Here is a 26178-nt window from a genome sequence, read left to right as displayed (position 1 = left end):
TATAGTGCAAGTCACCTATGGTTTAAATTTTTGCCTGTGTGTGTAGTAATCTTACTATGTACCATCTTCTCTTATTAGTATGAAAGGAATTTTGGCATTGGAAGGCCTAATGAATTAAAGCCTTGTTGGGGTACACAGTGGAAAGAGATTTACACTTGATGTGGACAGTGTTTGGTGTTAGAATTAGGGGATAGGGCAGTAAGCTTTGTGACATGTTAATTTGTTATAGCTGGCATGTATTTTGACTAAGTGGAAAGAAAAGTTGCTTTAATTCTTAAAATGGGTAAGACATCGAATGAGACAAGTTGTTTTCATTTGAAAATATTTGATATATGTGTAAGATATGCTATCATGAGGTAAATGTAAATGAAATTAAACCAGAACAACACAGGACACTATGTTTATTGCCGGGTGATATATATCAGCTCTAGCTAATTAATAAACATGTAAATTAGGCAAGCTGAGGATAAAGAATAAGTCAAAGAATCGCTTTTTGGAATGATTCCTCAAGATGATGTCATCATGGCTACCATTTATCTTCTTTCTACCACACTAATGGTGTAAGTATGGAGAAGCTTCTCTGGTTTGGTAAAGCTATGTTGGATTTCAGCAGTAAAGACAGTTATTCCAGATTTTGTTTGACTGTTTAAGGAAGCAATTCTCATATAAGCTACAAACTTCATAAATTAGAAACTTCACTAAACAACAGGATTAATACATGAGAACCTCAAAGAAGATAAAGCAAATATGGAGAAAAAATGTTGGAGGGAAATCTTGTTTCTGTCTAAGTAGTAAGTTAAATGCAGAGTTCACCATCTCGAGAAGGAAGCAGCAAGCAGAGTTTCTTCCTGTGGGAGAAAAGGCAGTCCCTCAAAGAATTGCTCTCTGCTTATCGGAGTTATGTCAGTCCTGCTTGGACTGAGGACGGTGTCTACATCTCAGTGCCAGTCTCTCCTCAGAATGAGAACAACTTTGTATAGCAACAGACTAAGAAGGAAACAGCTGGCACCTGACAGTACCAGCAAGCGTCCCCAGCGGCAGAAATGACAGTGCCTCCTCTGCCATTTGAGTAGTCTCATATGGACACCAAGGTGCAAGGGTTCAAGCTGTAGAGCTTGGGCCCTGGATGGGTAGGCTCCCCAAATAGCTTGTCCTGCACACAAGACCCCAACTTGAGTTGCATGAGCCCACCACGACTAACTACGCCACATGCAAGGGCTCAGCAGTGGGTTTTTTACCAGGGACCTCTTATGATGGGCTTGCCGAAGAAAATTCCTGGTTGAGCCACGTGTTTATGGAGCCCCAGTAGTTCAGTCCTCCTCTGCGTCTTGCCCTGCCTCAGCACTGCCCTGCCATCGTTGTGTGGGAAATAGCCTGCACATGGGAACACCACAGCAGGGATGTTCCACTTGGGCTGCAGGGACCTCCATACCAGGCTGCCCTTGTCTCTGATCAACCCCTGCTCAACAGCTGAAAAAGGAGCACAGCAGTGTGACAACATCAACACATAAGAAAACACAGCAAGGCACACATTTCACTGGCTCTCCTACTCTGGATAGATCTCGCTTGACCCCCTGTTTAATCAGACTGCAGAGAGGAGACGTAAAGCTGGAGTCTGCGCCCACTGGGCTTCCTTTTTCACCTTGCTTCCTATGACCTGGCAGTTCTGGTCCCACCAACTTTCCTCAGAGACCAAATATGTTTATTAATGTGATTGTTGGATAAAAATAATAGCAACTCCCAAACTCCGTAGTGTGAGAAGGGGTCAGGAGAGGACTACATGTACCTGCGAGCATAAAGAGAAGCAAGAAAGCCCAAGACAGTCCACTTGTTAGAGCACTGAAAACATGCTACCTGTACCCCATCAACTCCAGCCAGCTCAGAAGGAAAGATTAGATCTGTGTTCATCCTGCGGGTCCTTAAAATTAGGTAAGAGGAGCGTGTGTGCATGCGGACTGCCCATGCGAGGGGCTGCAGGCTGCCTGTGCTCGCCCCAGGCACTGGTGGGGACACGGCTGGGCACATCGGTCTTCCACCATGTGTGGAAACCTCTTGGCAACACTTGTGCGAGGCATGCACCTCCCCTAAGTGCCCCATGTAATCAGCCTTGAAACAGGTAGTGATTTAGCTCCTACTCAGTCATTTTAAGTGATTTTTCTCTCAGTTAAGGCACTTCTCTCTGTTCAGAGAGTCTGGGATAGGCTGGAATAGGTAGCCCCTTTGCTAAACAGTTTTAGTCCTAACAGAGTAAGACAGGTTAGCAAAGGGACTACCTATGGCAGGGCTACCTGTTCCTAACGGAGCAAAGAGGTACGGAGTGATTCCACTTGATCTGTGGGACATCTGGAGCTGCGCATAGATTAGTGACCTTGTGGCTTGTGGGGCATTTATCAGACAGAGGCTGCCCTGCCAGGATGAAAGGCAAGGACTCCCTGCACTTTTAATCGCACTTTTCATCTCCTTTTTTTTTAATTTCATCTCCTAAAATTAACGTTTGCAGCAGATCTGAAGGAACATCTCTCTTCCATTCCTCTCCTACAAGAAAGCGTGCAATTGTTGCCCTGGGGTTAGACGCCTACAAACTTCAATGACTTTGCAATTAAACTTTTACAAAGCTGGTTTGGTAAAAGAGCCAAGCACGGTGAAACTGCCGGGGCTTGGTGGCCCTCTCCTGGCCACACTTGTGCCATGCACTTGTCCTCAGACACAAACCCCGCTGCAGCGCAGTCCCAGGCTGGGCACTGTGCTGTGCCTTGCTTGGCAGCTTGCTGGCAGCAGGCAGCAGCTAAGGGCACTCATGCAAAATCAGGCAAAAAGTTGAATATATTTATTTTGGATTAAACAGGACTCCTTCATGGCTTATGTACTGGCATTTTGCAAAGTGGCACGCTAAATACAACCAAAGCTCCTTTATCACTTGCAATATGAGGCATTGTTTATCACAAATAAATGTTTAGAAGTATGTTAATCATTACAGGTAGGATCCATCTCACCCGGCTTTGGTCCCTCAGGTCTTTTGACAGCAATTCTATGTTAGCATCCTCTATAGTCATTCCCTCGGCCTCTTTCAGGTGGCAATTAAATGCTTTCTCAGGCTGCCTATTTCTCTCCACCTCAGGAGCAAGTGATCAGTGCCATCCACTACAATATAGTCAGTTAGCTTTCCTCTTTCCTCGTGAGAGCCTGGTTGTCCTCTTATTTTCGTTAGGGTGGAAAACATTTATTCCAGTGAAGTCCATCACACTGCCTTGGTGTCAAAAATGGTGTAGATAAAAGCAGAACTGGGCCCCAAATCTATTTAAGGATAACGGGGATTTTTGCCATTACTGGAATCCTGCCCCTTCCTTCCTCTCTCCCCTTTCTTCTCCTCCCTGCCTTCCCTCATCTCTCTGAGTTGGAAACCATTCAGGGCTTGTGAGCCTCCTCTTTTGTCTGGCAAATTCTTCCTGCCTTCATTTTAAATATTTAAGACTAAAATATTTGAAATACAGTACACTGACAACATGTCTTTCATAAAGACTGATAAGTCACTTAGCAGGAAAAAGAAATAAAAATACCCATTCATGATACATTGCTGATGGAGTTTGGAGATGACAGAAAAGACTGGGCAGCACTAAATAATATAAAGTGTTAGGTCACTGTTACAGTATAATCTGAATTATCTGATGAAGTGGAGAGATTTAAAGGCTTATGTTGTTATAACACCACACATTATATGTATGTAGGAACATAGGAATTCCCACAGCATCAGGGTCTCTGTCCTAAGAAGCTGTGACTGTTTCTTGCATCTTTTTTAACCAGCTGAACTTGAGTACCCAGTGCAACCACTGAGCCAAAAGCATCAACATGGCCCCAGGAGAGACAAACCGCCAGCTATGAGAAGAGACCATTGCCCTGTCTTTGGCCTGAGTAGGGGTGTGCGTACAACTCCACACCCAGTCCTCTGCCCCTAGCTCCATAGGGCGCTGGAAAAACAAAGCAGGTGTCAAAGAGGAACAAAAAAGAAAATCAGAGAAGTGGAAAATGTGCTTTTCTCATGCAAAATACAGGTGTTGGTTCATATCACTTATACAACAGAGGGTTTGAACAAAATGTCTAAGAACCCACATGAGAACAAAAAGAGCTCTCAGACCTGTAGGATATAACGAGTTACTAGGACAGGAAGCAGAAGTTAAAAACATTCATACTGAAATAAAAAGATAAATGACATGCCTGGAAAAAAAAGAAGGGGATATAAAGGCATACAGTAACATCCCACAGGAAGATTATTAAAGGCGTTGATACCCAAGAGCAAGAAGCAGCCTTTCTTCAGCATTTCAGAAGTGCGTGTCATGCCAAGATCTCATTAATTTGTCTCTGAAAATGTTACACTTGAAGTTAAGTATGAATACATAACATAAATTGATAGCTGATCTAAACCTTTGTCAGCATAGCAATCACTGGGAAAGCGAAGCACAGAAAGAGCTTTGTGGCCATTAATAAGCTGAATGTTATCACTCTTATTTGCAGCAAGGTGATTACTTCCTAAAGTGTAGGCTCATGGTATGAAAAGACTGACAGTATAAACCGACCAGACTTGCCCCTGATTGAGAGCCAAACCCCTAATCCTGGTTTAAAAAAAAAAGTATGTGCTCCCCATGAAAGGCAATTCAGGGCTGCCTTGGTCGCAGGCAGCACTGCTCAGCTGCAGGGCTGCTCCAGGCTGTGCAGTCACATCTCCTTGGCTTCATCCCCACTACAGCTCTTGACTGTAACAGGGCATCACTGCGAAGAAACACATCAGCTAACAGCACGCTAAAATGACTCTGCAGCACTCTGCAGCCTTGGAGAAACAGTATTAGGTTGGCTGATGATGGCTACAGCCTGGTACAGGAAGGTGCTTAAATTTTCAATTTAGAACAATATTCTGCTATAAACATTTAATAGTGCTAAATCCTAACAGTCACTCTTACAATAAGCAATGCATTATAAAACCTGAGCATTTATTACCCTGCTTTTCTGGAAAGATTTGTTATCATCTATAGCATTCTTCTGAGATTAGTACTGTTATTACAGGCTCCTTTATACTTCTTCATATTTATGCCTATGAAGGCAGGAGAGGGTCATGTAACCTCTGAGATTATGAGACCTTCCTAATATGCCTTGTGTTCCTTATGCGTTGGCTTGCTCCAGACTGAATCACTCTCACACAGGCAGAGCTATCCTACTGTTGACTTCTGTAGACTTTTGCTGCTGGAGGAAAAGGCAGTTCCTACACTTCCTGAACTTTAAAAGTCCTGAACTCTGAATTCAAAGAAAGACCTGGAGTTGCTTCACAGGCTTTCTTGCTTTTCTACTTCTCCCATCACCTGTTCGGTAAAACAAATCTCTGTTTCTCCCTGGGACAAAACACAAAGAGAGCCGTCAAATGCCAAAACATAAGAAGTCTTTGGACTGTGAGAACAAAAAAAGAAGCTGCCAAAATATGAATTGCCCTGCCTATAGTCAAAGGACTTCTGATCTGCAGGTCCAAATAGAAAGAAAAAAAAAATATTTTAGCTGCCAGCATGCTTTAGCCTTTTTAAAATTACATTTAGGTGAAGTTGAAAACAAAACTCCACTTTGAAATTAAAAATCAGTATTTTGTTTAAGTGTCCAAAAATGCTCTAAATGTTTCTACTTTTTACTTTTCCAATACTCTAAATGATTCTGTCAATTCGGCTAGAACGTGCTGAATAATTTCAGCCAATTCTCAAATGGCTTTTTTCTTTTTTTTTTTTTTTCTTCAAATGATGTGGCTTTGTTTTGTCTTTAAAACAGGAGATGGAATGGTACTTCCTTGCAAGACCTCATTCCCTGCATGTGTATGGGCACACAGTACTGTGCATGATCTTTTGGAGAGGGAGATGGGGCTAATACTTCCTTCAGCCTCAGAAAGAGAGAGCTGAATACTAATAAGTTGCTAGGACATCCTTTCCCTGTCTCTCTCACTTTTTTTGGCCCATTGGGATGTACACAAACTTAGAGAGAAAATGTCTTTCCTTTTTCACCCTAAGCATTTGTTATAGGTAAGTCTATCATACCCCATCCCTGTATTTTTAGAGAACAGAGAGAGTTAGTTGGCTATCTAGCTCCAAAATACTGGATTAGACAGACTGAGGGTTCAACTGAATACAATCCCACTGCTACAGCCCTTCGTAATGACCTTGGCAAGTCATGCATTCCCCTGCCAGTACTACAGAAAAGAACTGCAGATTCTTTTTTCCCCAAGCAACATGCATACACCTTTAATTTCCCAAAGAGTCCGATTCCCACTTGGAATTATATATCACTGCTAAGTCATTGCTGCCGAGGACCTCCATCCACTCCGGCCACAGTGAGCGGGGCTGCTGATGGCCAGGGACTCACAGCAAACCATTTGGACCCCTGGAAGACGATCTTTCCTCATGCAAACCAACAGATATGAGGGTGACAAGGCACCTCAATCTGACAGCCCTGGACTTTGCCTACCCACTTTGTCTTATTTGGGGGACTGAAGGAGTACATGAGGCTTATCTTCTTTTCTGGAACTGGAGATTTCACTTCTCCTGCCTGAACCCCTGAGGGCTGTTTCCAATGGTCTAGTAGGTCAACAGTTTGGTCCAAGCCATGTATCTTGCATCAGATTGCATGGCCTTGGGGAGAGTGGGGATGTCTTCTGCTTCACTCCAGCAAGATGTCTTTTTCTTCACATCACCACAGTCAATCATCTGTAGTGCTGGGCAAAGTGCATGTGTTACGTTAGAAAAGCTGGAACTGAAGTGCCCTGGTATATAGCCATGACATGGGGTCAGGACCATAGCATATTCCCCTTGAACTATGTAGTTACCTGCTGGTTTGGGTTTGTGTGGCGAGGTTTTTTTGGGAGCAGGGTAGGGTCCGCAGGGCCGGCTCCTGTGAAAAGCTGCTGGAAGCTCCCCTGGCTCCAAGCCGGACCCGCCTCTGGCCCAGGCCGAGCCCCTCAGGGACAGTGGAAACACCGGTGGGACAGCAGATTTCAGAGGGGAAACCTGCAGGGAGTGGGGGATTGGAACGGGAGAGGAACCCCTCTGTGGGTACCGAGGTCAGGGAGGAAGGCAGGAGGGGATGCCCCCGCAGCCCGCGGTGAGGCGGCAGGCTGTCCCCCCCAGCCATGGAGGGGAGCGGAGGCCCCCCCAAGATGGCCGCCGCTCCGTGGAGTAGGATGTGACTGAAGGACTGAACCCTGTGGGAAGGACCCGCGCTGGAGCAATTTGTGAGGGACTGCAGCCCATGGGAAGGACCCACCTTGGAGAAGTTGTTGGAGGACTGTCTGCCGCGGGAGACACCCCACGGCAGAGCAGGACCGAGCGCGGAGGAGTCCTCCTCCCCTGAGGAGGAAGGAGCGGCAGAGACCAGGTATGACGGACTGACCCCAGCCCCTGTTCCCCTGCGCCGCCGGGGGGAGGAGGGAGAGAGAACCGGGAGTGGGGCTGAGGTGGGAAGGAGGGAAGGAGAGGGGAAAGGTGTTTTCAGGTCGGGTTTGACTTCTCAGTATCCTTGTTTTGATCTGATTGGTAGTAAGTTAAATTGATTTCGTTCCTTCCCCAAGTTGAGCCTGTCTCTTGCCCGTGCCCATAAGTGGGGAGTGATCCCTCCCTGTCCTTGTCTTGACCCACGAGCGTTTCTTTATATTTTCTCCTCATCCCACCGTGGCTCAGGGGGGTTGTAGTGAGTGAGCAGCTCTGTGGTGCTTTGTTGCCGGCTGGGCTGAAACCATGTCACCTGGACACTTTAGTTTTTCTCCTGACCTTGATGACAGGCTCCAAAATGCAGCTATTTGCAAGGGTTGCTGAAGAAAATGAGTGCTGAGGTAAACATACCTGTCTGGTATGGTCGCAGAGATGAGATGTGTATTCAGTAGAGCAGCAGAGGTAGCCGTTGCAGTGGGACGATAAAGTGCTGTTTAATTTAATGTATGTGTTGGTAATAACAGTCATTAAACAAAAATGTTGTAAGAATGGTTTTAGACTTTCATTTAATGGCTACAACTGTAGCAATTAAAAAAAAAAAGAAAAAGCAAATGCCGATGAGCTATAGCAACATTATGGGAGGTATAACAATTCAAAAGTTACTTAACTTGTATAACTCCCAAATGAAGACCCAATAAAGCTGTTCAGACACAGCTGCTAGAACTTTTGCTACTGTCAGAATACAGGTTATTGAAATAAAATGCATTGTTAAAACACCAGTTTCAGGATGACAATATTTTCATGGGATACACTTAGAATAGAATTATTTTTCTATCATCTCACATCCTTGAATATCAGCCTCGGGTCTGATCTGCTTTATGCAAGTTGGAATCAGCCACTGGGGTTGCATGGCCCAGAATGGGAAAAACCTGTAAATTTTTTTTTCTGTTTGCAAGACTTCCTAGATTAATGAATCTGCCTTAAAATAGCCTTGAGACACACAAAACAGAGCATCCCTGTTGATGGTGGGTGAAACATTTGGTCTTAACTACCTGTAAATAATTTAAGTACTGAAAAGTGTGGTGATTCTGAATAGGCCTAAGGCACTTAATTATCTAACAAGATTCCTAGGGAACTCCAATAGTGTTTTCTGCCTCATTAGGACAGAAATACAATTTTTCTCCTATTCCAGAAAATGCCTCCTCAACAAACAATAAATGTGCAAGCTGGAAGTTAAAAGACTGGTTAATGGTCCCTTGACATGATCATACTGAAGTAAAAAAGAGTAAAACCAGCATATGCTGTGTACACAAAAAAGACATTTTAGCCTAGAAGTTAATATTTTAAAGAAAACATGCTGAAGGCCACAGAGTATCTTCATGGATGGCAGTTTGTTCAGCATCTATTTCTGTTTGTTGCGTGGTTTCTAATTCTGTATTTCCTATCATTAAAAGGAAAAGGAGGTGCTGTAAATCAAGTTAACAAGTAGCTTTTCTCGAGCAGTAGATGGAGCACCTACTTTACTGCACGTGCACATACCAGCTGTGTGAATGTCTTCAAACAGGCACGCTATGGTTTATGGCTTTCACTCCACTTACTATTCATTACTATTCTTCATTATGGCTGGTTATAAGTACTCTAGAAAGCACTTTTTATCAAAGGACTGTGTGATGGCTAAACAGATTTTGTAAAGGAAAGCCACTTTTGACTCTTCATAATTTATTGAAGGAATCTAAGACTGTTTTTCAAAAACGATGGACAGCAAGCCTTGAGCTTCCAGCCCCCAGGCTGCATGAGAGCTGGCTGTCAGGGACCGTGTCTATTTATTGCCCTCTGCTGGTATCATCCCTAAATTTGATGTTTCAAACCTGACTTGTCTACCATTTGTCTCATCGTTTCTTTGCAATTTGCTGGCAGTGCAAATGATATTCTACAGGAAGGACAGATCTGAAGATTGTTACTGGTGGGATGAAATGTCATGTGCTTAATTGTTGAGAAGTGAGGATGTTAGCAAATGAAGTGCTGAGAAGCTGAACATTTTAGGCTATTTCTTTAAAAGGGTCTTCAAACATAAGAAAGAATATGAAAATGTCTCCACAGAAATAGACCCTTGAGAAAGGGAATCACACTTTGAGGAAACTGAAGAAACTCCTGCTGATTTTCTTTTAATAGAAAGCTCGAAGCAATAAAACTGAAGTCAAGGTTTGCTATTGTTTAAGTATTCATTGCTTCACTACATCATAAAAAGAATGTTTTAGATAAGGAAATAGAATAACATAGCAAATAGACTGAAAATGTAACATTTAATTTATCATTTGTGCAGATAATGTCTGTTCTCTTTTATATAACATATAACAAGTGATTAAGCCCTTCTGGAGAGAAACTATATCCTTTCCTTTTAACAACACATGTAATTACTCAGCCATAGTAATATCTGCCAACAGATGTGGTGCTACTCAATTGCTGGCAATGTAAAAAAAAAAAAAAAAGTTCATTTGTAGGGTATTTCTGTTCCTAAAAAAAGAAGGACTAGCTTAAATAGTGATGGTTTCCAGGAAGTCTCAGGGCGTGCAGTCTAGCTGGGTGCCCTCTGGTTTATGATCTAATAATCCAACTGCACAGCTGAGCTCCTGGTCCCTCTTTCTCATACTGTCCCTCCCCTTCATCATCCATCTTCTTCATCCATTCCTTTTCCTCTTCCTCCTTTCCTCTTGCTCAGCTCCTATGTTCATCCTGTCCCTGCCACTTCTCCACTTGTTATGTTCAAAGAGTTCAAGACTAAAAGGCACCAATTCTTCACCTAACCTTATTTAACATATAAAACTAGCTACAGACTGTCACCTGAAAAAAATTATAGTAAGCACAAAATGCTGTAGTGGTCAAAGCACACTCTTTAGAGACAGCAAGCCTGGATAAGATACCAAAAGCAGTAAACCGATCGCTTCCTTTAGGAATTTGTTCCAGTGTTTTCACTTCCTTTCTCAACACCTTTGCCTAACTTTTCATTTGAATCCAGCTTCCTCAGATGTTGTTACAGTATGCCATTGAATCTCTCTCTCAAGGATCGAAGACTGCTTTAGTATCTAGCATTTTCCTCTTGTGAAAATACAGAAATCGCATTACCCATGAAATTGCTTTTAGATAAGATAAATAGGCTGGAAGATGTAAGGCTCTCATTATACCACATTTTTTCCAGCCCCTCAAAGCTTCTCTCTTTTCCTTTCTCTTCTGTTCTCCAGCCTCCTTTGGTACATCTTCTTGCTCCCAAAAGTCTCTTTGCTGGCAGAAAAAAATAAGAGGGAAATTCTGTTTCTGCTACTGGATGAACTGAGGACAACTGCTTCTGTGATCCCAGGCCAATTCCAGCTCCAAGCAGCTGGAACACACTTGGGCTGGACAGCTTTCAGAGAATAGAGTTGAAAAGCCTTCAGCATTTGCACGTTTATATTAGTTTAAATGTTGCAACTCCGCAAATCTGGGCGATTTTTCAGAGAAAGAAAAAGGTATGCCTCCAAACCCAGTGTGAGTTCTCTGCTCCTGAAAAAGTCCAACTTCTGCTCCAAAGCAGGAAGATGCCTGCTGACATTGCTGAAAGAAATTGTTTGTAAAACTGTTTCAACTTAGTAGAGCAATCTGTTCTCTTCTAATTTCAGTCCTGAAATTGGCCATATGACTTTTACTGAAACTTTCTTCTCCCCAGGGTCTCCACCCCACTTCCCCCAAAGAAATACCAAGCCTAACACCTAATCAGCCTACAAACATTCAGCAGGTACATTGAAATTATATGCGAAGAGCAGCAGGGTAACAAGGTAACATCCATGCCAGTTGTAAAGCTGCAGTAGGCTCTGGGTTTTGCACTGTCCATTACCCTTCCTAGAATCATCATTACCCTTTTCCTAGAATTATTTTTCCATTAGATTTCTATATGTTTCCTTTTATCTTGCTACTGAACATCTCAATATTAGTCAGCAGAGATAAGGTGATGTATTTAATGTGTATTTTCTAATGATATTTGGAACTTTGTAAAAAAATCCCACCAATTTCCTTAAATATAAGCCCCAGTTTAGTTGATACATCTGTGCACATGTTCTGCATTCTACTATACTGTCTATAAAGTCCAATTTGAACTAACATTATATTACATGACTGTCAGGCATGATCATGCAGTCCCCTTTGTCCTTTGCTTTTCATGAGTGTTAATATCTCTAGAACTGTACAGAGAAAGGAAGCCCTAAAATACCTTTGCTGGTTTTCCATACATTTCTAAAAAATCTTGCAAAAGGAGTTATGAATATTTATTATAATCGGATATTTAAATGGCTCTTACAATATCTTTACCCATAAATGAATAGTGCACAGCACAGAATGAATAAGAAATTGCTGAGTAAACCGGAAATTCTGTATGACTTCCTTTGCTGTTCTAAAGCTCTCCTTTTGCTTTGCCGTGGAAGCAACTTATTGAGATCTGCAAGCAGCTGGTTTACTTCACACTTCAGAGGAATACATCAGTCCTGACTACCAAAGCAGAAGATGGACTGTACTGTGTAAGGAAGGCTGGAAATGAGCTAACCCATGTTAAATTAATGGGTAAAGCTTTCAGAAACACCATTTTATACATGAAGCTCTGCTACTTTCACAAGTTGCCCAAAGCAAAACTCCTTAGTTGAATTATTCACCGAGGGCAGAGCAAATTCTTTTCTCCCCTGAGAACTGATTTGCTAACTCCCGTCAAAGATGTATATTCTTCGGTCATGGCACTCTCCTCCATGCTGGATGAGGTTGGATTGATGCTCTGCAGCTGCTGCATTCCCTGGTAAATCCTTCCAGGACAATCTTGACAGTGTGAGGCCAACTGATTTTCCAGCTGCTATTCTCTTGGCTGATCTGCATTTGCTAGGAGACACCAGATTTGTACAACTTGTCATCAGCTTTTCCCAGACTGCTGCTAGATATAGCATCATTCATGCTTATTAATCTTTGTGAACCGAACATTCAAACAGGAGGCAGGTGCCAGACTCTCCCCAGAGCATCAGTTAGTGCTGAAAGCAAGCAAGGTGGACACCCAGTGACACAGGCTGAGAAAGATTCAAGGCACCTAGCACGTGTTGAATGTAAGCTGTAACCTCAATGAACAATATCCATAGCCATACTTTTCCTTTTTAACCTTTACCGTAATGACACCTCTAGTTTTCAGGAAGCCTCCAGGAGCTCTGCTGGTCAACCTGACTGCTTGCAAGAGCCATGAAGCAAAACTGGCCAAGAAGTCTCTGCTTCTCATGGCAGCAGGATATCACCAACAAGAGAGTCCCTGGTACCTTCCCCCTGTTGGGGCTCAGTTCCTCGAGCACGCCTTGCACAGAGCTCTGCAGGGCACAAAACCTCCCCATGTAGGGCCAAGCCTGGTGGCAGGATTTGGCAGGGGAAGCTGAGCTTGCACTTTCCATTTGTAAAACCTAAGTAAACTCTTTGTCATGGTTTAACCCCAGCTGGCAACTAAGCACCATGCAGCTGCTCACTCACTCCCCCCCATCCAGTGGGATGGGGGAGAGAATCAGAAAAAACCCCTACATGGGTTGAGATAAGAACAGTTTAATAGAACAGAAAGGAAGAAACTAATAATGATAATAAAAACAATAATAAAATGACAATAATAATAATTAAAGGATTGGAATATACAAAGCACATGATGCACAATACAATTGCTCACTACTCGCTGACCAAAGCCCAGTTAGTTCCCAAGCAGCAATCTGCCCAGGCCAACTCCCCCCAGTTTATATACTGGGCATGACATCACATGGTATGGAATACCCCTTTGGCCAGTTTGGGTCAGCTGCCCTGGCTGTGTCCTGTGCCAACTTCTTGTGCCCCTCCAGCCTTCTTGCTGACTGGGCATCAGAAGCTGAAAAAATCCATGACTTAGTCTAAACACTACTTAGCAACAACTGAAAACATCAGTGTGTTATCAACATTATCCTCATACTAAATCCAGAACATACCACTATACCAGCTACTAGGAAGACAATTAACTCTATCCAGGCTGAAACCAGGACACTTTTAAAATCAGTAAAAGGTAAAGGGGGAAAAGGGACATGCTGGAAAATCTGGATACTTCCATTTGAGTTCTGTCACCCCAGTCATTACTTTGTCCCCTGTAGTCTTGGCAATGCATTACCACCGAGCCAGAGATTGTGGATGTAATCAGGTACCAGCACTGGGAATCTTTTCTCATAGCACAGGCTTTATAAAGCTCCGTGGCAATCCTGAAAATTATATGAAAAGCAGGAAGGCTCTTTAAGCTGCAAAAGATCTGCTTGCTAATGACTGCAACATCAGTGTATGTGCAGAGGAGTTACCAGGACTGGGATGTGTCCCATTTAAAGCCTTTGTAGCTTGAACATCAGAACCCAGTTCCAGGGGAGGGGAGAGGAGGATGGATCCCTCTGCTCAGGAGGGAAGATCCATAAATGATCAGAGGCAGGTGGGATAGAAGAGTTCAGTGATGCTAAAGCTGTGCTGAAGAATTCAAGAAAAGGTGGGAAGGGTGCAGGCTGACAATACAGGTAGTGAGAAGACTGTATGTTGGACAAAAAGAGAAAATACAGTCACAAAGGCTACTCGGTGTGGGGGGACTAGACTGCCAGGCCCTCATGTTATCTGAGATGTGGGAGCAGCTCTAAGTGCTAAACATCATGGAGAATTGCGCTTCATAGATTAATTTTCTCTTTCTTTTATGTGTTTCTAGTTCCAATTTCTGTAATCAAATGACATAACAATCTTCTTTTCTAGAATAAACTTGCTGTTTTGTTCTTAAGTTTATCCATTATCAAGACTAAGTCCCTCCTGACAGACATAAGGCAGTGACCAACTAGTAAGCCACAGCTTCAGGAACCCCACATGATATGAAGGGTGTTATAAAAACAAAAAGAAACTTTCATTCTGTTTCTTTGGGGAAGAGGCAGACATAGAAAAGATTGCACATGTATCTACAAACAAGCGGAGCTCTTAGAAACCTTGGTGTCCTCTAATTACGATTGCTGCAATTTCTAGTGGGACTTCTAGACAAATATCACTTGGGTGAATAGCTCTTATTTCTACAAAAACTTTCTAGAAAACGCTTTACTTATGTCATTTTTCATACCACCCCTATTTTGTCTCCAGCTGTGCCGGCAAGATGCAAGTTTGCCTGACTTTCAGAAAGTTACTGGAGAAATATTTCAATCCTGATTTCCAGATGTTGTGGTTTAACCCAGCCAGCAACTAAGCCCCACACAGCCACTCGCTCACCTCCCCTGCAGTGGGATGAGGGAGAAAATCAGAAGGGTAAAAGTGAGAAAACTCATGGGCTGAGATAAAGACAGTTTAACAGGAAAAGCAAAAGCTGTGGACACAAGCAAAGCAAAACAAGGAATTCATTCCCCACTTCCCATGGGCAGGCAGGTGTTCAGCCATCTCCAGGAAAGCAGGGCTCCAGCACACGTAATGGTCACTTGGGAAGACAAACGTCATCACTCCAAACACCACCTCCTTCCTTCTTCTTCCCTGACTTTTATATGCTGATCATGACGTCCTATGGTCTGGAATATCCCTTGGGTCAGTCGGGGTCAGCTGTCCCAGCTGTGTCCCCTCCAAATTCCTTGTGTCCCCCCAGTCCCCTCGCTGGTGGGGTGGGGTGAGGAGCAGAACAGCCCTTGGCTCTGGGTGAGCCCTGCTCAGCAGGGACGAAAACGTCCCTGTGTTATCAACACTGTTTCCAGCACAAATCCAAAATGTAGCCCCATACCAGCTACTATGAAGAAAATTAACTCTATCCCAGTGTTATAGAAGAAATTTGATTAACTGTATTCTCTCTGAATAGTCTTGTTTAGCATTAATGGCTTAGCATTACCAGCTAAAGTAGCTGAAGCCTTAGGCCACAAGAGCTGAAAGAGTCAACTTTTTTGAGAAAATTAATGTTGCTAACAAAGAACTAGCTGAATTTAGCAGATACGAGCAGAATGAAGAAGATAAGGACCAAGGAGACAGTTCCAAGAGAATGAAGTAACTTCAAAAGAAGGCTAACCCAGTGACAGTGAATACCAGTAAGAAATCAAGAGGCCACTGACCAGAATTAAGTGATGGGACTTGGAGTTGGATGTGGGGATCAGGTGGTGGGTGGTACAGGTATAATTGAGAAGCATGAATTGGGGTAGGTGTCCCTCTCTGGAGGCACCCAGCTTAAGCTGTAACCTAAGAACTAATAAAAGCCTAATTGGAAACCTTCACTTGGACTTGGCATCCTGAGTGGGATCCAAGGGTCAGACCCTGTTACAGTGGCCGGCATGTGTTAATCCATAACACCCAGCCAAAACCAGCACACCAGATCAAACAGTAATTGAAAAGAAAACAAGTAGTTTCAGTCAACTAGGTAAGTTCATCACTGTAATAGCTTTTTTTACCTCAGTTCATAATCATAGTGTATAGAATCTTCTATTAGGAGATATTTTAAAATGACTGGACCTTATGCCTTCAATAGTTTCACTGAGTAACTCAGGAAGATGCCATGCAGAAGGTGTCCATTGAGAAATAACAAGTATATCCTGAGGTCTTTCTGTAACCTCTCAGGCTGCATCCAGGGTTTGGAAGCATATGGAAAAGCCCTGTGCAAAAGTCATTCAGACTTGGCAAGTTTTTCTCAATGGCAGCCTGTGAAAGTACCTGTTAGGGAATTTAATGATGGACTACAAGAGTTCATCGGCCACAAATTATATCAGTCCAAAAGCTGGCAGGGGTTCCAGTTAATGTATTAAAATACCTTTGCCCTCATGAACGGATCATGGGGCCAGGGCATAAAAGCAATATAATGAGCAATATAGTATCTACTCTTACTGAGCAACCTTTGCACAGCTATTCAGTTTCAAGTGTCAGCTGTCAACAGTGTTTGTATTTTTCCTAAATTGACTTGACCTCAAAATCTCCTGCTAACTGGGCTAAATAAAGGAAGGGAGGCTGATGTGGGAAAGGTATTCTGGAAGTAGGTTACAGCTTCTTGTCAGGCTGACAGGAAAATGCTGTTTCCGCAAACTCTCAGCAACACTAACGGGATGATCACCTTTCCCCAGTGTTGAGCTGTTCTCTCCCGTGCCCCACTGCAGCATGCTGTGCTCTCGGTTGTGCCAAACAAGAATTTCAGCTCAAGGCAAAATAGAACCCTTCTTCTCATCCTTGACCCAGGTCAAGGTGGTCCAGCCACACCTCCGCCCTGACAAAGACCGTGGTTGGCAGAGCTGAGGGGAACAAACACAGGGACAGCAAGGGCTGGGGTGAACAGGGAGGAAGCGGAGGGGATGGCACTCCTCAACAGGGTTTGGTATTAGCAGGTAACATCGGTCAGTAGGAGCAGGTGTCTAGAGTGAAACAGTTGTGCTGAGGACCTGATGCCTATGTGTCGTGGTTTCAGCCCAGCTGGCAACAAAGCACCACACAGCCGCTCACTCATTCCTCCGCCCTGGCCCCAGTGGGATGAGGAGAAAATATAAAGAAACGCTCGTGGGTCGAGACAAGGACAGGGAGGGATCACTCCCCACTTATGGGCACGGGAAAAAGACAGGCTCAACTTGGGGAAGAAATGAAATCAATTTAACTTACTACCAATCAGATCAAAACAAGGATACTGAGAAGTCAAACCCGACCTGAAAACACCTTCCCCCCATCCCTCCCTCCTTCCCACCTCAGCCCCACTCCCGGTTCTCTCTCCCTCCTCCCCCCGGCGGCGCAGGGGAACAGGGGCTGGGGTCAGTCTGTCATACCTGGTCTCTGCCGCTCCTTCCTCCTCAGGGGGAGGAGGACTCCTCCGCACTCGGCCCTGCTCCGCCATGGGGTGTCTCCCACAGGAGACAGTCCTCCAACAACTTCTCCAGCGTGGGTCCTTTCCCCAGGCTGCAGTCCTTCAGTCCCAGCCTGCTCCAGCGCGGGCTTCCCCACGGAGCGGCGGCCATCTTGGGGGGCCTCCGCTCCCCTCCATGGCTGGGGGGGACAGCCTGCCGCCTCACCGCGGGCTGCGGGGGCATCCCCTCCTGCCTTCCTCCCTGACCTCGGTGCCCACAGAGGGGTTCCTCTCCCGTTCCAATCCCCACTCACCACAGCTTTCCCCTCTTAACTCCATTCTCCCAGAGGCGCTACCGCCATCACTGACAGGCTGTGCCTTGGCCAGAGGCGGGTCCGGCTTGGAGCCTGAGACTTTCTTTACCTAAGTTTTAGTTCATGGCTTATAGTAATAAATAAATTATACTATTCAATTATTTACAATCCTAATGGTGTTGCTTTCCTTTAATTCCTGGATATAGATAATATTTTATTTATAAAAATATATATATTATGTTTGTTCAGGAGTTAAGGGAGAGCAATAATTAAATACACACAAAATATCTGAATAATGCAAAGTAAAGAAATTAATAGAAGAGATAAAATTATGTTTATATTAGTAGAACAATTATCTCTTATTTGTGACTAAATTCTGCCAATAATGTATTACTGCTGTCTTCATATTTTGCACTACAAAATTAACTTGTCACCTCTGCAGTAATTCTTTATGAAAGGTGTATTAAGGTCACGCCAGAATTTCTAAGTAATCAAAAATATTTCACAAAGGCAATGATTAAGTGTTACAAACTAAAAAAGAATCTGACTACAGGATTACTTTATAAGTGACGTTTTTGGCCACTGAATCTGAGCATGTTGGAGCCTGTTAAATACTAACACACAAGCGCTGTGAAAGGATTAGCTTGGACTATGAGCAGGTACAGCAAGAGGCAAGCCCTTCATGCTGGGTCTGAGTAGAACTGACAATGCAATATTCTTCTATACCTCAGAGGTAAAAGCAGGAAAGTGGATGCCAATTTGATATTCTAAATGGACGGATTTTTTTTGTCAGACCATAATGTAAGTGGAAATAAGAGGAATTTTTCCAGCTCTTAGCACTGTTCCCATATTTAGCAGTTATAAAACATTGTAGATAAACATTATTGAATACAATTTTTTTTAAAGAAGCTTTTTTTATTTTACTTCGCCAAAAAATCTGAAAACTAGTTTGTGATGGCTTTTTACACAGGAAATCTAACCAGTGGGAACAAGAAGTAGGTTCTAGTGTGTGGGAGGATGGTGATGGCCTTATGAGTTTTCAATTAATCTTTGTCTGCTGTTTTGATCTTTCCAGGAGTGTCATTTCAGACAGAGTTACTGAGATGCTGCAGCAGCATCTTGTTGTATCATCTATGCTGTTAAGAGTTGCAAAATAACCCTGACCAGCTTCTACAAACTAAACTGTAAGCAGGGCTGGATCTGGTGAAAGCTCAGTGACTATACTCAGGCAGGTTATTTTGCCAGAGGAATCCCCTGTAGGACCTGTGGTTGGTGCCTGGGTGCAAGAGGCTGCCAGTTCTCCAGGCTGCTATGTGCTGGTGGCACTCAGATTTAAGCATTTCTCTCCATTTTTGGACTGCTGAAAGCTTCCTAGGTGACTAAATATGGGTCATGCAACTTTTCATAAATCACAGAATCACAGAATGGTTTGGGTTGGAGGGGACCTTTGAAGATCATCTAGTCCAACCCCCCTGCCGTGAGCAGGGACATCTTGAACTAGATCAGGTTGCTCAAAGCTGTGTCCAACCTAACCTTGAACACTTCCAGGGATGGGGCTTCTACAACCTCTCTGGGCAACCTATTCCAGTGTCTCACCACTCTCATCATAAAAAATATCTTCCTAATATAAATACATACATTGAACTCATAGTCAGCGGAGGGTTTCAGTGATAAGCAGAAACGTAAACTTCAACATCTGAGGCACTTAACCTGTCAGATAGACCACGTGGGACCAAGACCTGCATTGACCGCTCTGGGTGACCAGTCAAAGGAGGACTGAGGATGTCACAGCATGAGATGAGCTCCAGGCCTGGCCCAGGGACAATTACCCTGCTGAAGGCAAGTCTGCCTTTGGAGAGACTTTTCACCCACCCTGTTAGAGATATGGCCGTGTATCTGTGTCAGCTGAGGGAACAGACTGCTTCTCACAGAAAGCAATGAGTTGGGAAAGGGCTTGGCAATCACTATAACACAGTAAAATCAATACATAAAAGAAATATCAGGCTAGGGCTGGAAAGTCATCTTGTCTCTGAATGCAGTGATTGTTAAGACTGCTTCTAGAATAGTGTGCTGCCAGGGAGGATGTCAGAGAGGGAGAATACAAAGGAAGGACAGGGAAAGTGAACCGGAATGAGGAGGGGATTCTTAGGATCCAGAAGGATTGAGTTATTCAGCTTGTTCAAGAAAGGGTGAGAGGTCTTACAATCATTTTAGGTGTGTATTTACACACAAAAAAACGTGGGCTTGGGGGTTGCTTTTACAGGCATGAATTCACGGGAAAGAGGGAGGAGGAGGATCTTAACAGGGTTGCAATCTACTATCGGCACAGGCTGGGGCTGTGCATTTGCTGTGTTAGTGGTACAGCAGCAACACCCACATATTCCCCCTCCCTCCCCCAGAAAGCTGCAGAGCTCCTCCAGCCCCAGCTCTTGCATCCTGCAGAGAGCAGCTTACCAGGATTCAGCAGCTAGAAGCTGAACTCTGCCAGATAAACTCAGCCTTGAAATAGGACACAATTTCCTTGAAGTAAGGAAATTAACAGCTGAAATGATTTACCAGGGGAAATGCACAGGCTCTTAAAATGAAATTAACTGTCTTGCTAAACTGGCTGTCATCCAGTTGCAGAGAACAGCTCTACGTCCTATTTATGCAGAAGACCAAAGTGCATGACCACAGGGGTTCCTTTCACATCTACAGCCTATGAAAGATGCACCTGATATTTATAGGTACTTTGGTTCCTGATTGTGCCAGCTTTGCAGTAGTGTGTGTTCCTGAGCTGACCCGAGGCAGGATGCCGTGCTGCTCTATCTGGTACTTGTCAAATTTGGCAGATACAGGGAGGAAGGAAATAGATTACTTGCAAAAAAGCAAAAATGCATTTTCCTCACTTTTTTTTTCCTAACATCAATTAGTGTAGCAGCTGATTAAAAAAAAAATATGGGGGCAGAGAGAAAAAAACCAACATCTAGTACAAAATTTCACCCATTTGGTCAAATTTTCAAAATAAATATGTGGATGTAGAGAAATTCTACCTTTGCTCCGTTTGGTCAAATTTTCAAAATAAATATGTGGATGTGGAGAAATTCTACCTTTGCTGGCAGAAGTACCCACAGAGAAACAGGTCAATTGGATCTCAACAACCAGCTTTGGCAGTTTGCATTTCGTTCAGCTCCATCCCTTTTGGCACAGCACGTCTGAGCAAAGCCCACAGCGCTGGTGGCTGTGCCTCGTCTGACATGGATGAGGATGCACCTGGGAGGAATGGGAACGCTGTCGTGTCCTCCACTTTCTTCTCCGATCACAATGCCTGCTGGCTATGAAATGGTGGTCTATCACTTCTGCTTTACACACGCACTGGCCAAGCCTTAATGTGCATTCAGAGCAAGCTGTTTTTCTTGGGCATGCCAGCTGCAATGCAGAGTAAAAGGAAAGGCAAACAGGCACTTAAATGGGCTTTGAAGCCCTCATTGTGATGCAGCGAGAATAAAAGCCTCTTTGCTGCCAAAAAAAAAATCAATTGGCAGCGGTACAGTCTCTTTTTTCACTGTATACCCTGCTTACACTCGCACCTTTACTCTGTTATGTTCCTCCACAAACTGACACCAGCTAAGACACGGCAGCACATGTCGTCTGGAGCTATTACATGGCTGGCCTGGGAGAGCTCCCTGCTCCTCTCTTCGCCTAACTCGCCTTGATCACCTGCCTTCCAGCACGGAGGTGGATACGGCATGGAGACGGCAAGGCCTCCCTGCATCCCTCTGCTTGGCTGGGGTGTGAGGCCGGGTGCCAACCAGGCCAGCAGCACCACCACGACCCAGCTGCGGGTTCCCCTTCCTGAAGGTGGGTGCTGGTCACAGCGCTGCTGCGGGCTGGCTCGGCAGCTTTGGCCAGGCATTTCCCATCACTCAGCCTTTGCTTTCCTCCCCTCCCTCATCTTGCAAGCTCCTCAGGTCCGGGGTTCTTTTCTTTTGCTGGGCAATGTGCAGCATTACATCAAATAACAAATAGCCTGTAGCAGTCCACGTTGCTCCGTTCCTCCCCTGACTGCATACATAGCATGTCTGTTAATCAATGCTCATCTATCCTAGTCAATGCAAGCAGGTTCCTGAGCACAGGGCCGTTAGTCTCTACCCTAAACTGCTCCCTGATCCCAGTATTGGCTGAGCTAGTGCTCCTCCAGAGCAGCTTCCAGGCACAGTCTGGCAGTGAAGGCAGCAGGCTGGCCATCACTAGCAGGCAGTGTGACGACAGCTGCTTCCATCTGCAAGCCAGACGGGGAACTGGCACCAACACGGGCTGTCCCACAGCAGGCAGTCCTGATGCCCAGGGAAGCTTCTGGACATGCTTCATTTATGAGTATAGACACGTGGACACGGTCAGCATGCCCATGAATCCATACGGCACCAAGACAGCCAGTGTCTGTATGCAGAAGTGGCATAGCTGTACCCAGGGAGTGGCTCCAACAGATGCAAACACTGAACTCGTAGCCTAAAAGGAGTGGGAGGTAAAGCAGTTTCATATCCATTTTATTGCTTTCATTCCTCCGCTGTTCCAGAGACTGGAGTGGTCTCTGACATAATTAGGGCTCTACTGCTCTGCTTACAATGTGCCCTGTACCAGAGCTCGTGGTACAGCCCTTGTGAGGAAACCTCAATGGCAGTTACCCTCTATTGCTAAAAGATTTCTGCAGTCATACCCTTGGCTTTTCCTTCATTTACTGAACAGTTTGGAATAAGAAAGTGGATCTTTATATTGCACAAAACATACCAGAGCATAGGGGATAGTGTATCAAAAGCAATAGATTGTATCTTAACTTCATGGGTAAATCTTGAATAACCAACTGGACAAAAATCTACATTTCAGTGTTCCCAAAGTCCATAAGCTTTGTACTCCACGCAGATTTTGCATTTTGGTATTCTTATTACTCAGCCTTGTACCTGAGGATGAGAAGTAAGGAGAAGTGAAAAATATGAGGTAGTCCTAACAGCTATTTATAGCACCCTAAATTAGGGAAAACATAAGCTTTCCCCTGAATAATGCTTGCACCACCTTTTTCCAAGCATCTACACAAAATCATTACACTTTGCAAAATTAATATGTTTGCTTGACTTCGGAAAAAATAAATTGCACATATCAGCATTTTGTTTTGATAACTTAAAAAATTATTATTACCTCCAAATGCCAATTTCTAGGTAATGACTAATAGCAGACAATTTTACTTCGAAACTTTCCAGTTTTTACTGTAAAAGCCCGTAGGTCTTACTAGAGGATGTGAGTTTATAATGAAATCTGGAAATGCTGGTTTAGTTATTTTGCATCCCCAAGCTGGAGGGATAATGGAACTAGTTTCTCAGAAAAGCAACCTCAGGCTTGTGAGATGAAAATCCGACCACAAGATGGCATCTCGTTCTCACAGTAACGTTCAATAACGGGCAGGAATATTTCTGAAAAGAAAATGAAGCGGTGATCCGCATTTCAGTAAACCAAAACCATTTTAGACAGGGCACTCGCTCATAGCGCTGCCCAGCGTGGCATAGGATTGGAGTAACAAAACACGGAGCGACAAGCATCTCTTCCTCTCACCCCACCCAAACTGTGGTTTCCTCCACTCATGAGTCCTAATGAAAATTTTGACCTAATGTTTTTAATTGCTGTAATTAAAAAAAAACCACAAAAAACCATATCTGAATCCACCATGAATAATGCAGGCACTTTGAGGCTTTTAAAGGGAAGGTTGATCATTAAAACAGATTTGAGAACCTTTTGATGGTGAATTACTCCAGAAGACAATCTGTGGCTGATTTTCTTGACAGAATACTTTGTCATTCTCAAGGATGAGACAATTGTTTCCTATAATTCTTCATTTCCAGTACATGTCTAATATCTGTGGTATGTTTCCAGTTATCAAAGAGTGATGAGATACAAAATAAGGCTATGGCTCAGCTGAGAATTACATTAGTAATATTACCACGGGGAAAACGTGACTGGCTCTGGAATTGATACAGTATGAAAGCTAAATGTAAAAATACACACATTTTAGCTGACACTGCTGTTTAAAACAGAAGAAATAAATGTCTTTTATTTCTTATGTGTCCTATTAATTAGTACCTTTCCAGTCTCAAAGCACCGTATTAATTAAGTACTCAATACATGAGCGTGGATCCTCTCCAGCCTCAGACATTGCCTTTCCCCAAGTAACGCTACGTCCCTCTGCACCAGCAGCAGTGCCCCAGGGACCCCAGTGCCACGGGGAACGGGACCCCAGAGCAGCGGGTGAGGAGAGGCAGCGGGGCTCCAGACCACCCTCTGCTTCATGGCATCACCACCACCGGCGCATTCACCACCGTCTGGTTTCAGCCAGGCCTTAAACGGGAGCTGTGTGATGAGGGACGCGGTAGGGAAGAACCGGTTGCCTGCTCGCTAGAAGATGCCTGAAATCTCCCTCTTGGCCTGAGTCATGCCTCTCTGTGCTGGAGGCGGCCGGGGTTACAGGCAGCCCTGAAAGCAGGAGAGTGGGGGCAAGCAGGCAGAAAGCAGATGTGCTGCAAGGCCTGTGAAATCCCCCGAAACATCCACCTCTTTGGACAAGGGAGTGTCTTGTAAATCACGGTCCTTCCAAAGGCTGCTCCTCTAAGGGTGCGCATGTACATCAGTCCTTGCTCAGGCACTCTGCCCTACTCACCGCTGCTGTTCTCCTTGCTCTGAAGTGAAATATCTCATAATTGTTCTGTAAATCACAACCTAAGACAGCAGAAATTCTGCATCCAGCTGAAACTGCAGTGAGAGTTTCAGGAGTCAGGCTGCTATCATCTGTATTGGATTGACAGCACCTCTTCACAAAATTTGACTCAGGATCTGTAATGACCATGAGAGGTCATGAACCCACCACAATGGCTCATCAGGAAGACAGCACCATGTTTCCCAGTAAAATACTGAGGCTTCAGCTCATCTGCTGAACCGTGAATATTGACTGCTGCTGTACCTTTGTCTTACTGAAGGCTTTCACTAATGCATTGGACAAGTATCCTGCTGCAATTAGCATCTGAAATCTAAGAAACAAAAGCACAGCTCTCTTCAGCTGTGGCTTGGAGAAATGCCACATCAAAGTTTTCCCAAGCTCTGCCCCTTTTGTAGCCCCGTAAGAGACTCCTTGTTCCGAAACATTAAGTGAATGATTGTGTGCTACTCCCATGTTTATTAGTGGGAGGCAACACTTTCCAAAGCCTTGCCTGTTCTTGAACTGAAAGAACCATGCAATAAAAAAAGAAACATTATGAGAAGTGTTCAGAAAATACCAGGGAAAATAGAATTGAAATTGTCCTTTTCTTTCACACGAATTCTGTGTCATTTTTATCCAGCCTGTTTAAAAATGGCTCAGTTCTATTTGCAGTGGGAAAACAATAGCATAGACAATTTATTCAGAACAATCACTTATTTGGGATCTGTTATAGTCAGAGAGCTTCAACAAAGCCTGTGTCATCACGGAAGCTCATGAATGCTATTATATATCCACACACACCTACTGTGATATTCCTGACACTCCACTGCCATCTGAACAGCTCAAAAAAAATATACTTTAGGACACACTTCAGAGCTGAGAGCATCTTGCAAGAGATTCCACAATTTAAAACACAGAACTGAGGGGGGGGTGGGGGGTGGTGTTAAAAAAAATTATGAAGAAAATTGTACTCAGAATTATTAATATTTTGTTTCTACTACTGTGGCTTAATTTCAGCTTTTCTCCTCCGCACTGCCAGGAGAGCTATATCTCCATACTGCGCTGCACCAAACCCCTGACACTTTGAGAAACCCCACCTTGAATGCCACTGTGCTGGCAGCGCTCCCCAGAACTGAATAATACTCAGGTAGACATGACTGTTTTGCCTACATACCACGAGTCCGAGCTTCCCAAGTCAGAGAGGGAGCAAGACTGACCCAGATTTAAGATCTCTGCACATACTCTTGGGTGCAGCTCGTTCATTTAGTAACACCTGAGAGCTGGGACTTCACAATAAAACTGTTTAGCCCTGAAGATTACCTCCACTTCTACCTCTGTATCCAAATCTGGGAGCACACTTGAGTTCTGGTACCTGAACTAAAGCAAGAAGTAACTATGAACTGGCCTCTCTTATCCAGTCTAGTTCCCACAGGCAAAATGATCAGATGAGAGCGGCAATGCAGATAAGTACAGGTACACCTTCAGCTTAAATAGCTTAAACTGAAGGGTTTCCCCAGAGTTTCTATGAGTCCATGTCCTAAAAGACATGTGACATATGTACCATATAATGCATGTACCATGCATGCAGGCTTCTCAGATTCCAAAATGAGTGGATCTTCACTAAGGTTATGCAAATAGTACAAAGAGATAGATTAAATAATAAATGCAACATGTACTTGCCTCACTTCATATTCCTTCAAGGTGCAACTGGATCACCTAAGACATTCACACAAGTCCCATAGCTCCCTTTCTGACCGTTATGCTTCTTTTGCCACTGAAGGTCAGCCTACGTGACGTGGCAAATCCTGTGGTTAAAAGATGTTCCCATTCATCATGCCTCCTACCAAAAGAGCCCTCGCGACTCTTTCTCCCTTTATCCCAGAACTCCTCACATGG

The sequence above is a fragment of the Accipiter gentilis genome, chromosome 31 (genome assembly GCF_929443795.1).
Source record: "Accipiter gentilis chromosome 31, bAccGen1.1, whole genome shotgun sequence".
Taxonomy (NCBI): Eukaryota; Metazoa; Chordata; class Aves; order Accipitriformes; family Accipitridae; genus Astur; species Astur gentilis.
The sequence above is the reverse complement of the archived record's forward strand: the minus strand, read 5'-3'. Positions refer to the sequence as shown.